The sequence below is a fragment of the Harpia harpyja genome, chromosome 6 (assembly GCF_026419915.1).
Source record: "Harpia harpyja isolate bHarHar1 chromosome 6, bHarHar1 primary haplotype, whole genome shotgun sequence".
Taxonomy (NCBI): Eukaryota; Metazoa; Chordata; class Aves; order Accipitriformes; family Accipitridae; genus Harpia; species Harpia harpyja.
The window spans coordinates 70472846-70487697 of NC_068945.1; the positions used below are offsets into that span (position 1 = coordinate 70472846).

Genomic DNA, 14852 nt, shown 5'->3' on the forward strand with positions numbered 1-14852 from the left:
CACTGAAATGCCCTGGGGAGGCTTTTAATCCTGGTTACACTGAACAAGCCTTCATTAGACATCACTTGCTCCTTTACTGACAATAGATGAGAAGCCAGAGCCTGCATGCAACATGGAAATGGAGTCCTCCTGTCAGTCAGGCATGGATATAGATGTCTTCTACTTGAAAGACGCATCCACCATCCCACTGAATACACCTGCGTTGACACAGACCTCAAAACACATTACAGAACTATGCGTTGACAATGATTCACTCCCACATTGCCCATCAACAGAAGAACACCCAAGTGCAACTTTGATTTGCAGAGGAAAGCATTTTGCTCTCCAACGGGAAGTTCTACATATATCCTGAGGCTGGACTCTCTCCCAGCCCTTCACATGTGCATAATTCTCCATAACAAAGGCACTCCACACTTCTCCCTGCTGTAGACCCTAGCAAGTCTGCTGCAGAAGAGCTACCTGTCTTAGAGGCTGTACACTGCTGGGGTGAGAACTTCTGCTCAGGTCTTGCCTCAACATAATATGCTTTCCGCAGCCAGGCTCTTCCTCAGCACCTCCTTTGGGGAGTCCTACACTTTGTGTTCAGAGCAGTTAAATTCAGCAGCTCAAATGTAGGAGGACCTGCACCTGGTTAGCTGAGCCACTGCCAGGTTACACCAGGATGTAAGTGCGTGTGAAGCTTCCTACAACAGCCTCCAGTCATTCCCATCCAAACAGGCTTCGTGTGACTGCTCCCCCACGAGGGCCATTTAGCATTCTTCAACCACAGCTATTTCCCCTACCTATATTACTTCATGGTAATAAAAAATAGTCTCAAACAAATTCCTCCAGAAACAAATCCAACACAGAAAGTGTTAGCTCAGAAGGGAAGAGTCTTCAGACATCCTGCCATGAAAATGTCAGCTCTCCACATAGGTACAAAGTCAGTCGGTGGGCTCTCTAGTTACTTATTCACCTCTGTTGAGTTTGCAGGTGCTCTCTATGACCAGAGACAGATTAATCTTGGTGGCTAGTGGAGATCTGGACCAAAACCCATCAGCGAAAATGATCAGAGTTAAAGGAGAACTTCGAAGTCTACTACGCAAGTTTACTCTTGCAGCAGAATAATGTTTTCCCCCCTCAAACAAAGATGACAAATTAATAAAGACTGAAGAATTCCTGTCTCTTCAAACTTCTTTTTCCTTGAATCACAGTAGGGGCTAAGATAGCAAGTAGGAGTACAAATATTCAGACCATACAGAAGAGACCTAAAATCCCCTTTTGACTTTTCTCAATAAGAATTTTAAGAGTTGAAAACTACCATTGCACCAGAGCAGATTTTAAGATGCTTTTAGTCCTGGGCACAGAAAGTCTCAGTGTAGTGTATCAAATGCCTGACAATTTACAGCCTTTGCTTTGGCTTGCTCAAACTGCAGCCTCCAGTGAGCCCATGAAATTATTGGCATAATTTATAGTTATCAGTGGATGAAAAAAGTGAATGCTACAGCTGCATGTGCTGGCCTGAATCCAGGCTGCTGCCTGCCATGTTGAACTGAACAAGCAGAGACAACTACCTGGTCAAGTGCATGACTCCTGAGGAAAGTATGCTCTTGAAGCATCTTCAGAACAGCAAAGCCAGTGGAACTGGTGTTAAAGCCAAGCAACTTTGGCAGCAATTCAGCATGCCAGATCATAGACTTCCAAGTCAGGCAGAAAAAGCAAATCATCTCCAAAGGGACAAAAAAGACCCCCAAACTAAAGCTAACTCTGAGGACAGGGCACTTTGACCTGCTTCCTATACAAGAAGAGGCCGGGATGTTGGATGTGACTTTTTTGGTACCCTACTATTTTGCATTCATGGTACTTAACATTTAAACAATTTTTAAAACAGAGAAGGATGAAAAGGAAGGAAAACCTTCACTGCTTTATTAGAGATGAAAGAAGAGGGGTGGGGTGCATTTCCTCGTTGTTCCTGAAGAAATCCTGTGGAGAATTCAGTTTTACAGTGGTCCAAAGAATCAGCTGAGTAACACTGCAGCAGCCACCTGCCTCGGTGGTACATGCAGCTGGGCTTGTGCTGGGTTCTTGCTGCAAGAGTTTCTTCTGAAAGCTTAGACCAGCTTTGTCTGTAAAAAGAGAAGTGCTGCCTTTGCTGGGGACTATGCTGCGTGCCTGAGGAACAGAAATCACCACTCATCCTGTTCCCAGGAGCTCAGGACCACCAGCGCAGGCAAGGGGCCAGCATGCTGTTAAGCCCAGTTCAGAACACCACAAACCAAACAAGCCTTGACGGGTCTAGCAGACGTTTGCACATAGTGGTTCCTCACAGCCTTTCCCATCAGACAGTCCAGGCACAGGTTTGTGTGAGCAGCTCTGCACATCCCTCTGTCTAGGAGGCCATGAAAGGAACACCCTCCAAGCAGAGCAGCTCTGCAGACTTGCAGCCTCCCCTGTGCGGTGGCAAACCACGGCAATGCTGATAACAACCGAGCGACACCGTCCAGTCCCTCCTCACAGCTCCTGCCCACAGGCACAACCTGTGTTCAAATACTTGCAGACGGAGACCTGGTGCTTCCCACCTAGGACTACTAGAACATCTTCTCCGCAAACACATAACCTGCATTTTGATGGATGTGACCTATTTTAGAGGCACACAGCTCTAGACAAGAAGATACAGAAAGGAATTCTCTCAACATCTGTTCCTACCATTGTTTCATCACTGCACACTTAAATAGCTTGCAACTTTTTTTTTTAAAACTGCCCTTGAACATCGTATTAAGTGTTTATGCTTTATTAAACTTGCAACCTTCAGCTTTTCACACAGACTACCCTGACCCAGGCACAGCACAATTAACAGTCTGGGGTGAGGGGCACTTTCTAAATTGCCTTCTGTATCTTGTTAAGTTTGGGGCTCCAGCTACCACAGAGGAACAGAGGCACAGCTGGGTCCAAATGAGATCTGAGGTGGCACAGAGCTCAAATATAGCAGTGGAGGAAATGAGATCATTATGGATGAATGGGGACATGACCTGAAGAATGGGCACAAAGAGGGAACTGGCACAGCAGAGAGCAAGCTCAGACCACCCTTGCCTGCACCATCTGTCACCGACTACATTGCAACTTTCCTGGCACCTTCAGATGCAGGCAGGTAAAAGCAATTAAGCCCAAGGCTTGGGGACCTGAAAAGTCTCCAGGAGCAGATGGGATCCACCTGAGTGCCATTAGAATGGAAGGGCAAGAGCCCTTACAGCAGTGATAAGACCAGAACACACTGCCCTTGGCCCTGCACAGTCCTGCAGCACAGCACATGGCCCAACAGAAGACAAGCCGCAGGCTCTGCAGGGGTTTGTCATGCTCCCTCTCCTGGGTCGTTTCTGCTCTGAGTTTCATGCCATGCTCATCAGTGCTTTAAGGACACACCACAAAGGCTGGCCAATCTGCCCAACTGTCACTTTCATGCCTACCACTCCTCAGGGACGAGATCTGCATGAGCAAGGATGGAGCTGGTGACTGGGCAGAGAAGGACCTGGCTTGGTTGTACACCAGCAGAGGTGGCCCATGGAGGAGCAGCAGGCAGTGAGGCTAGGAGGGGAGCCTGGCGAGCTCTCAGCAAGCTGGCCCTAAACTGGCATGTCTCATTCTGTGCCTGAAGTGTAAGGTCAGTCACGGCCTTAGCCCAGAGCTTCAGGCTCCTTGTGCTGGACCAGACTACAGTGCACCCTGCAGATAAGGACCCAGACCTTGAACTTGGCTTGCCTCTCTGTGGGACTCGGAGCCCAGCAGAGAGCTGAGGCTGCAGCCGGTGCTGGTGCAGAAGTGCATTACGTTTTGTAGCTTCCATCACGCCACAGCTCTGCTCCTCATCTGCAGTCATCCTGGTAGTAGGCAGCAATGGCACATCTGCCTTTCCCCCACCTACGGCTGCTTTAGGCTGAAATTCCTGGAGGCAGAAGGTATTTCTGCAGTTAGTCTCTGTACAGCTTTCAGAGTGAGGGGGCTGTGGGCTGGGGGTCCGCGAGTGCAACGGCAACAGAGATGCTGCGTATAATCAACTTGTGAGCACAGCCTCCATAGCACCGCCGCACTGGTTTCTGCTCTGAGCTATTCCAGCCCTGCAGCCTCCAGCTGCTAAGCTGATTTTTATAATCATCTTGCTTTTAATACAATCATTATACAGTCATTATGCCTTTAATTAAGCATTTATTGTAAAAAATAGTGCCAATCAAAGTCAGCAGGTTGGAATAGGAAAGGAAGGGAATTAGCGTATTCCCAAAATGTTAATGAGGACTTTTCAGCCTAAGCAGAGCTTCAGGATCTGGTACCCAGTAAGCAGATTTGAAACACGATATGCAAAGCTTGAGCAGGGTGGCCCTGACCCAGACGGCCAGAGCTGAGAGGCAACTGCTGTGGTTATCTTCTGCTGTCCATGCTTACCCCCTCCTCTCTCAGCACCAGCTGATCTTTTCATCTTTCCCTTCCCGACCTCCTGGGGACATTAATCCCACCTAGGCCGCTCGCAGCAGCAGTATTTCCACAGTGCGAGTGGATTCCCCATGGACCCAGGCCCTGTGCCCTGTCCACGACCACCGCAGACCAAGCGGAGCACGCCTTCGCTGCTCTGGATTTCAGGCAGCCCAGCGCCGCAGAGCCCTGGCCCCAGCAGCTCCCCCAGCATTAGCAGCCAGCCTGACAAGCGGTCTTCAGGGAGACATCTCAGGACGCTGGGCCCGTCAAACCTTTCCTAAAGCCAAGCCTGCCCTGGAAAACTCAGATGAGTCGTGGCACAAGTTACTGAGCCTGACACCCCAGCGCACGCACCCCCAGCAACTTCTCCTACAACAGCTTTCTCTGTCTCAGGGGGCTGAGATCTCTTCACCCCTGAGGTACCCCAGCTTCCCCGAGGGCAGCCCCGGCACGTCGGGGGGGCCGCAGGACTGGTGGCCAAAGACCTGTCCCGAGGGCACGTTCCTGCTGGCCCGCACGTGTGGGCCACTGGAAGGGCTCAGGCTGCTCTGCTGCACCAGATAAACCGGCATGGCTCACCGTCAAAATCTGCCATTCGCACTCACCCGGATAAAGGGGAGGTTCCCCCAATTCCAGCTCCTACTACAGCCATGGTGTAAGGAAACCCGAGGCAATGCGCGCGACCATGCCCTTCCTCCTCAGGCCTTGCAAAAGCGCACGTGGTAACGACAGAGCGGCATGAAGACAGGGTACATCCAACCTCCAGCGACGATGGGAGCCGTAGCAGGTGTTCTCCCAGACATCCCTTCCACGTGCAGGCTCATGCTGTGAATATTCTCACAGCCCTCCAGCCAGTCGGGGTACCAACACTGTTCCCCCCTCAGGTGCAGAGCTTCCCTATCGGAGTCCAGTACGGTATGGTAACGCTCCGCGCTGCTGGGGAAAAGCGAGAGCTTTCACAAAAACCTGTCACGAAGACCTGGCTGGGCCCACGAGCCCTCTGCGACACGGGTGGCCACTTCCAGAACGCCGGCTGCTGCCAATGTCTGGGAACACGGGGAGGATCCCATCCGATCCTGCAGCGGGACATGCCGGGGCTCAGCTGCTCAGGAAGGTCCAAAGGTGCCTGCGCTCACCAGCCCCCAGGAGACCGCCCATCTGGAAGCGCTCCAGGAGAGAAGAGCCAGATCACGGACATCACTCCTAACGCTTACAGCGTGCGACACCAAGCAAAGGGGCAAGAGAGCGACGGGTCAAATTGAATACAGGCACATGTGCCCTGGCTGCGTACAAGCAGAAGGAACTAATATTGCGTGTACGGTGCTGGGCTCCGACCTGTTGCCCCTCAGGAATGAGGTTTTGATTCAGATCTCAGTGTGAGAACAGCTCAGTGACGGACAGCAGCAAAAACCAAACTAAGTATCAGTGATGATCAGGAAATGAAGAGTATCTTAAATACCTCGTGCAGCTCAGCTCAGAGAGGTCACAGCACAACTGGGAAAGATACAGCAAAGGGTGAAAAGGACAGCGAAAGGAATGGCTCCAGACAAGGAACAGGCAGCCTCTAGCCTGGAGGAGAAGTAAGGGCTAAGACAGAAGTGTACAAAGTCAAGAGCAGCACTGCATGAACAGGGATCCCCTGCCCACTGCTTCTTTCACCAAAAATTTAGGGGTCACCAAGCAAAAAAGGCAGGCAGAAGGCCAAAAAAGCCTCAAAAGAAATGGCTTTTCACACAATGCACAGTTAAGCTGCTGTAGCTGCAAAGAATTTGTATGTGCTAAAAGAGCAAAGATCCCTACAAAAACCCCAACAAGTACCGTTAGGGACTATGAACACAGATGAATAGCTGAGAGCCTCATACACTTCCCAATCTCACTCTCTTCCCTGGGCAACTGTTGGCCACTGCTGAGGACAGGCTAATGGGGCTGCTTCTATTCCCATTCCCAGCAGGCAGGATCATGCCAAGGAATAACAGGCTTCTCCTAAAAATGTTCTGCAGCTTCTGGTCCCTCATGAATGCGTGGGGCTCATGACTAGGTAGGTGGGTTGTAGCTGCAGCACGTCACGCATGAGTTCAAGCAGGCACTGGCCCCGTGCCGGAGGCACTGCCCATGAGCACCGGTGAATGGAAGGAGAACTGCAGGCAGCTGCCTTCCTGCTGCTGGACCCCTGCATGGGCCAAACCTACCATTGGCTGGCTGGCTGTCCAAAAGCCACAAACAGCAACTCGCCGGAGGAGACTTTTGGGGAACTATTTCAAGTTTCCAGCAAAGGAGAATACAGCACTGCTGGAGGAGTCTGCTCACGATGCGGCCCTTCTCCTCTCCGTGCCGGGAGGAACTGTAAGAACCCTGGGCATGCAATCCTTACAGGCACAGGCAGGCCACACGCACTCCCCCACCTGTGCTTCTCCAAGGCTCCCTGATACACACGCTCACAGGAGAACAGAGCCTCCAGCCAAAAGGGGCAAACTTGGGATAAAAACAGGTCAGAGAGAGACGGTCCAAGGAAGCACCACCAGCAACAGCAACCCTCATTGCAATCTCCCCTCCAGCTAGTGCCAACTCGCTCTTTTCCTCCCTCCACAGAGCACAGACACATCCAGCCTTTCCAGCTTGCTCACATCCATCCTTCCCTCTCCTAGGTCTCCAGAGAAACTCCTCCATCCCCTGAAGAGATCCCACCAGGACTGACCCACGACTCCTACAGAGACACTTGCCCCTGTTACTGGGTGCAACTGGTACCTTACCACAACCCTGCTGTGACATCCTGGCTCTAAAGCTTCTTGTTTGTATGTGTTCAGCCCCCTTTCATTTCAAGGTGGCATACCAGACCTGATGGGAAATCTTCTGGGAGTTCTCCTGGTGCTGCATACTTCAATCAGATTCATCACAGCTCCTCATCCGTTCCTTACGTGGCTGACTGCATCAAGACAGAGAAAGGGAGGCAGAAACCCAGACTCCACTCCCTCTGGTATTCTGAAAGTGCCCCTAAGAAAGCTAGTTTGAACTGAAAACTAGTCCCATTGATGCTCTTCACATACCAGAAATATGCACAGTTCAGCCTGTAACACTTCTACTCCGTCTCTTCCTCCCCTGTGCTCATCAGCATCTGCCTCACAACAAGGAAAGACTTTTGGGTGGGCACCTCAGATACATCTAAATCCAGCTGTGGGTTCCAGGCACAGCTGGGCTATCCTGTGCCAGCAAGCAGAGATGCGAGCAGTGAGCACACCAGGGCAGCTCGGACACAGCAGAGCTGTTCAACACAAGCAAAGAACAGTGTGGGTGGAGGATTCAGTGTGTGCAAACAACGGTATAGACAGCAGGCATTATCTAGCACTTTCTGTACCCAAGATGTCGATATATGTGCAAAGCACAAAGTAGGTTGATTTCAAGGAGCCCTGATTAGGACACAAAGTTGGTAATTAGATAGCAATAGGTCCACTCCCATAATAACTAGCTATTGATATGCTGGACAGAAGGTGAGGTACGGTGGTACCTGCGAGCAGGCAGACTCAGAGATCACCCACAACAAAAAGCAGCATCTGGGGATTGCCTGAGTCTCAGAGGCACGGCGAGAACAATGCTGGGAGTGACACAGCAGTGCAGAGACAGCTGTTGTAATGCTTCTGCTCCTTGCTTTTTCTTTCTTTCAGTTACGGAGGAATGACTACAGAGGCATTCCAGGTAAATAAGAAGGAGAGAAAAAAAGGGGTGAAGTGCTGTGCATCTTGCATAATACACAATACACACACACCCCACACGCTCATTCCCTCTTCCTCCAATCTGCCAGCAACAGACAATAATGCAAGAGCAGTCATATCTGACAGTCTTTGGAACTGGACAGGCCAATCAAAAGGATGATGTCTGAGGATGAGCTGAAGGCTACAGAAGTGTCTGCCTCAGAAGAATAAAGTAGAAACTAGTCAATAATCCCCGGTCAGCAACAGTACTAAAAGCAGCAAACAGAAAATCCTGAAAATAGCCCATTTCCACCTCTGCTGGTGATTAGGTACCAATACGGCAATCTGCAATTCCTAAATGTCAGAAATTCCTGCTGCTGTGAACACACCCCACCCAGACAACAGGGCAGTCTCGACCCTGCACCGTATGCTCCGATTCACACCAGTCGGAACTCTCACTTGTCCACCCATCACGTCGGTCACAAAAAGGCCAGCTCAACCCCTCTAAAGCCCACTTTTATCTTGCCTAGCCTCGTTATCTAACCGAAGCACCCACTGGAGCGAGCGTTAGGTGATGAGTCTCGGCCAGGACCTGCAGTGCCAGTGCAGTGCATGGAGAGAGATAAAGGGCAGCTGAGTCCACACACGATCCTATGCTTCAGCACCTCCCCTCTGCCCCCAACTTGGGGGGTGCAGTCAGAGCCACGCAATTCAGCTCGGAGCCCAGAGTAACAGGAGGTGCAGCTAGGTCCCAGCCATGGAACACCACATCTACAGACAGTCTGCACAGTGCCCGTGCACACCCCAACCGCCTGCCGTGCAACCGCAGGCACCAACAGGAGCGGTGCTGGCAGGCTGGGACCAGGCAGGAGGAGCAGGTGAAGCATCCCAGGCACGAGCCAGAGCTTCCACGGGCTAAACATCTCCGCAGAGGCAGGGCCATCAGAAGCTGGGATCACGGCTTGCAGTCGACAGCACCACAGCATGCTGCACAGGATACGGGCAAGCGAGGAGGAACACGGGTGTCAGGCAGCTGCCTGAGCAGGACTTCAGCTAACCTACTCTCCTGTGTGTGAAAGGAGAAAGAGGTAGATGTCTGGAGGAAGGAGCAAGGTTCCTTCTAACAGACTGAAACAGAATCACTTGCCTTGGGGAAGGGGATGGGGGTCTCTTCCCAAATCTGTCACAAGAGTCGGTTTGTACCTGAAACAGAAGTTTTTATATGCTCATGACTTCCGTCCCGTGCAGGCAGTTGCAGGAACGTCCTCACTGACACACATGCCCAGGAGCTGGCTCAAGGTCTCAGGGCAGCACACGACAGCTCTGCCAGGGACCAGGCAGATGTCCCATCCATGGCATTTGGTAACAGGGACAGTTAGCCTCCAGGAGCGCAGGCACGCACCCACTGCCACTGACCACTCGTTCAGAGAGAAACAAGGCCAGAAAAGGTAGAACAATAATGGCTGTGGGAACCTCTTGGTTTTGAAACTGTCCTGCCTGCACAAACCAGAAACCAAGCCTGAACAGCCGATGCTGCTCACAGTGAGATGAACAGATGACAAACAACACAGTCCATGGGCTTCGCTAAATATAAAGTTTCTGACAGCTTCTGCACAGGGACTAGCACCACAACTCCAGCAATCCCATCCTGGTCACCTTTGCTCTCCCTGCTACACAATCTCCCACTGACCCATAAGTGATGCAGAAACATAGGTAAAGGACTTCAACATCTACACTAAGCTCAATCCAAATAAGATGAGCCACTGGAAATTAACCCCCAGTCAGCAGGAAATCAGAGCCAAGGCTGGACAGGATTTTGTGCTGACCACAGCCTCCACCACTCAGAAAGGGTTGAAGAGAAGCTCCCAGTGACAGCTCTCAGCTGGTGGGGGGCACACCAGGGTCACTGTCCTCAACTTCATCACTGGGCTCACAAAGTTTCAGCTGCAAAATCCAAATGCTTGTCTCCTCCTCCATCTCCTTTCACTGCCCACTGATGGTTTCAGGACACATGTGGGCCTGGGTCTTCAGGCTGCAGGTCCCAGGAGGGACTTTACAAACAGCTACTGCCTGGGAGAGTCCCACGTTTCATCCAGCCAATTCTCCTCATCCCCAGGAAGCTCCCACAGCCACGGGCACTCTGCTCAGGCAGGTCACGTAGCAAGCCAAACATGACATGCTGAAGGATTCAGGGCTTTCTGAGTTTGTGTTTTTTGAGGATGGAGGAAACTGCTGTATTAATCTTGCTTTGCCAATTACCAGAATCTCTGCATCCTGCCCATTACTCTGTCTGTATTAGAGTAAGTGTTTTGGAAAGAAACACCAAATCTTTCTTTAACTTCAGGGGATGGTGAATCCACCACATCTCACCTTCAGGGTCCCAACAATTCACTGACTCCAGGGCCAGAGTGGATACCTAAGGCAGGGAACCCACTTCAGCCCTTCATAAGTTAGTCCAGTGGTTAAATAGCCCCAAGATTAAAAAAATCAAAACCAAAAAAACCCCAGAACGCAACACTCAGCTCTTGTAGTCTGAAGTTTCTACCATCCTGTTTCCTTCTGCGCTACATTAGAGTCCCTTCTATAAGCTGCCTCCTTACGTAAAGCTGTCATGTAAGCTTTCCAGAGTCAGATCCCTTTCCTAAGATCTGCTCTACACTTCTAATTTGCTAACATCTCCCCCAAAGTAGTGACATCAGATAGACTCAGGAGACAGCGATGGACGTACCATCGACAGACACAGAATTACAAAGGGCTTGCCCAGATGAGAAAGACTAAAGGTCACTGAAATCTCTTGTCAGCACCTAAAAGTTTTAACAGCCAACACAGTCATCTCTGGATGACCACATAATTTTAGTCCATCTGCACCCTGAAGATCTCCTGGTCCTCAGACATCTCCTGCCAAGGCAAGGGCACGCAGAGCGGACAGAGTCTGGAGGGACCAGAACTCCCTCCCATCTGTGCAGAGGCAGTGCTCATGAAACATTCCTGTGTTGCCTGGAGGAGACAGGAGGACACAAACATAAGAAACTCTCCAGAACACGTACCCAAAAAGAGTTGCGGGCAAATGTATTCCTGCTGTCGGATCCCTCGCATGGCAAGATTTTGGAAGGATCACATCTCTCTAGTACAACTGACACCCGCAGGCAACCAGGAGATGAAATGGCTAGATGACAGAAATGGAAGTAAGAACTATGTGCACCTAACACAGCACTACCCACCTTCCACTGTGTCCATCCACACCACCAGCAGCAAGAGAACCCACTATTTGGCAAAACACTCACAGAGAGCAGCTAGAAGTTAACTACGAGAAAGACACAACTTTGCAGACGTGGTGTTGTGGGTTTTTTCTTTAATATATAATTACAGATAAAATTTAGGAGGTTCCTGGATTCCTCACAATCTCAAGGACTGCAGAGCAGTATGTACGAAAAACACCTGCGTGATGTCTGGTCACCTGCAGGCTCAATATCATCCTGAAGGACAACCGCCTGATCTTGTTTTCACACACACTGTACTACCAGATACAGGAAACAACAAAACCCTGAAACCTCAGGGACTCCGGTGACCCAGGACACATGCCTCTCCACCCACACAGAAGCCAATGTCCTGCATGCCAGCTTCTGCACCGGTTTCTCACAGAGCACCTGAAAGGACCAAAAGGCCTGGGAAGAAGACCCCAAGAGAAGGCATTGCCTGCTCCTTAGACGTCAGGGCATTTCTTGCTGCAGGAGAGGCAACACTAAAGCCTTTCCCCACCCCCCCTTCTCTCCTAGGGTGTTGGTGGTTTGGGTTTTTTTCTATTGCTAATATATACCAGAGCACAGACAAGTGTAATACACTCATTAAAAATTATATATAATCCCTGCTTAATTTCCCAGCACAGGGAAGGAAAGAGAGCTGCACACTCCTAAGTGCTGCACACAAGGTGAGCAGACACACCGGTGACAATGGTCTGAAGAGCAAGACATAACAGCAGCCAGCCTCGTCCTTCTCCACTAAGGACAGCAGAGGGAAAAGAAGAAGCTGCCCAGCACAGAACCCTCACAGTTGTCCATCTACTGCCTTCCCGGCCAGGTTACACCGATCAGCACATCACCTGGGACCAGAGCATGCCTTGGGGAGGGTACTCTGCGCTACCCCCAGCTCCCATGCCAGCAGGTTCAGCCCTGGCAGCTCCACTACGGCAGAACTTTCTGGATTCAGAGCCCACAGCTCAGCAGTCCTTGAGTGGGGGGCCCTTCACATCACCCCCATCTTCTGCACAAAGGGGTGACACAGGCACGGCACACACACCCCCTGCACCTGCTGTCGCCTGTCTCCGTTTTCTCCTCAGCACAAGACATTTTGCATTTTTTGCCTCATTACCATCTTGCATGTCCTTGCCCATCTCATTTCCAACCCTCTGGTGGGCAATCAGAGAGAAGAGTGGGGCCATTAGAGCACTTAACTGCAGAGCTCAGCACCGCCACCGTCCTGCTGCGCATACCGATGCCTCGCCACGCTGGGCATGTTCATTAGCACTGCAGAGCAGGACGCAGGACGTAGGTTTGCAGGGGTCACAGGCTTTCCGCGGCATCAGTGGCGGTGCTGGTGTGAAGGAAGCAGCAGCACATGCTTCCCTAGCTCTTGAACACAGAAAAGCAGCCAGAGAGCTCTCTCAACCGGCTTGCACCCAGATCTCAGTGTGCTGCCCACAGAACAAACTCGCAGCCACGCACTAGCACCAGGTTGCCAGGAAGAAGAGAGATCCAGGAGAAATGCAACCACCTTGCCAAGCTGCATCACGCTGCTTGCTCATCTCCCCCTGCTCCTCGCCGACAAGCTGTTTTCCTGGAGGAGGAGCCCCGTCAGAGTCCCGGAGTTCAGGAAATCCCTTTGTCTGCTGTCTGAATCCTCTTTCCATTGAAGTGCTGTGACGTGCTTTGCCGTGTTAACACCACTCAAGCAGCTAAAACGCCGTGTCAAAGAAAGGCAAGAAAGCGTCTTGGAGGTTATTACAGGCTGATGTGATTTTTCTAAACCCTTGCTGAATGAGCCCCACTCTGAGGAACATTTTGGGATCAGACACTTAGGCGGGGACTAGCAATTGCAATTCTAATTTACTGCTGCAGCTGAGAAAGCTTGTCCTTACAGACAGAAGGATTAGGACCCACTCAAGAGCCATATAGAGAGGAAATCCTGAACTGTAAAGCACTTGGTGGCCTCTTGGGAAGGAATTCCCACCCTGACACATCACTCAAGAAGCAGGCAGGAAAGCAGAGTGACTAGCACAGACTCACTGCGGAGGCGTCAATAGCCATCCATCAGCTGCGAGAGCTCGGAGCGAGGGCTGCTGTGCACAATGCTCTCTGCGAGACCAGAGCTAAGCCAAACTCAGCAGTTAGAGCCCAGGAGACCCAAAGAGCGCTCAGCATGCACTGCCTCACCCTGCCCTGCACAATACTCGCTCTCTCCCTCCTCCCTTTGCACACTGAGTGCAGCAGAAAGGACAAAATCATTCTCGTTTCTCGTGTTCCCGTCTTGGACTGAAAACAGCAGCCGTAGAAATCAGGCAACTTCAGGCAGCCGGCAAGCGCCTAAAAGAAACAGAGAACCCAGTTCCATGTCCAAAGGAGGAGCCATGGGCAATGCCAGCTTAGCCCTCGTGAACCCAGCCAAAGGCTTAGGCACCCACCACCCCGTCCACAGCACCCGTCCCCAACAGCAGCGGCCTGAGAAGGGCTGCGAGGAACAGCGCGCTCGGCTTCCAGCGGCTGACAGTCCAGGGGGTTTTCCGGAGCCAGAGACCGCAGCAGTTGTACTGCCTAACAGACACTGACAAACCTGTCTTCCATAAATGAACCTACTCCTTTTTTAAAATCCATTCACATTCTTGGCCGCCACAGTGTCCTGCAGCAATAAATCCTGCAGTTTTAACACCACACTGCACAAAAAATTGCTCTCCTCTGTCTTAAGGCTGGAGCCACTATCTCCTTGAGCCCCTCCAGGTTCCTGTATTAGAGGATTAGTAAGCAGCCTTTCTCCAAACTATTCATGAAATTACAGACTGCTGTCACACCATTTATTTCCTAAATGGGTAAGTCCAAGGGTATCTCCTTGTGCAGATGCCACTGAAGGCTTCTGGTCACCCTCGATACCCTCTCTGCACTTCACCAACACAGCTGTATGCTATAGGGAGAGGGGAGCTTAAGCTGTCAGATGAGGTACATCATGGATTTACACGATGCATGTTGATGGGGTTTGGTTTGGTCTTAAGAGCTTTCCTAATAATTCCTAACTTTCCATCAGTTGGAGTAGGGTTGACCAGTTCTGGAGCACTGCACTGATTTTACACAGAGTATTGCTGGTTATCTCTTTATTTATAATTACTATTGACAATGCTACAGAGAAACTGCTACTCAGAGACCTACTATCCGAATGCCAATAGCTAATTGGCTCCCATTGCTGTGTATGTATCATCTGGGCTATTCTTTGCTATGTGCATGATTTGCATTTATTAGCTCTGATCTTCAACAGACATTTTATTGCTCACTCTGCATCATGTTATCCCTCCACAGCTCTTGGTAGTCAGCTTTCAAGCTATCTACCCTGGGTAAGCATGGATGCTGCGTTGTCTGCAGACTGCTCGGAGCGAGCGAGCAAGGGGGGCTGTTCTCTGCCTGACTCCGCAGACAGCTTGCAGCACTGCGAGCAGTAGTATGTCACCTTTTCCTTTAACAC

The 14852-nt window shown here is 50.9% G+C and overlaps 1 protein-coding gene across 1 annotated transcript in view; it reads right to left on the reverse strand.

The window, feature by feature from the left end:
* The window catches only part of SHANK3 (SH3 and multiple ankyrin repeat domains 3), a 363156-nt gene that overhangs the window by 154854 nt on the left and 193450 nt on the right, over positions 1–14852 (reverse strand).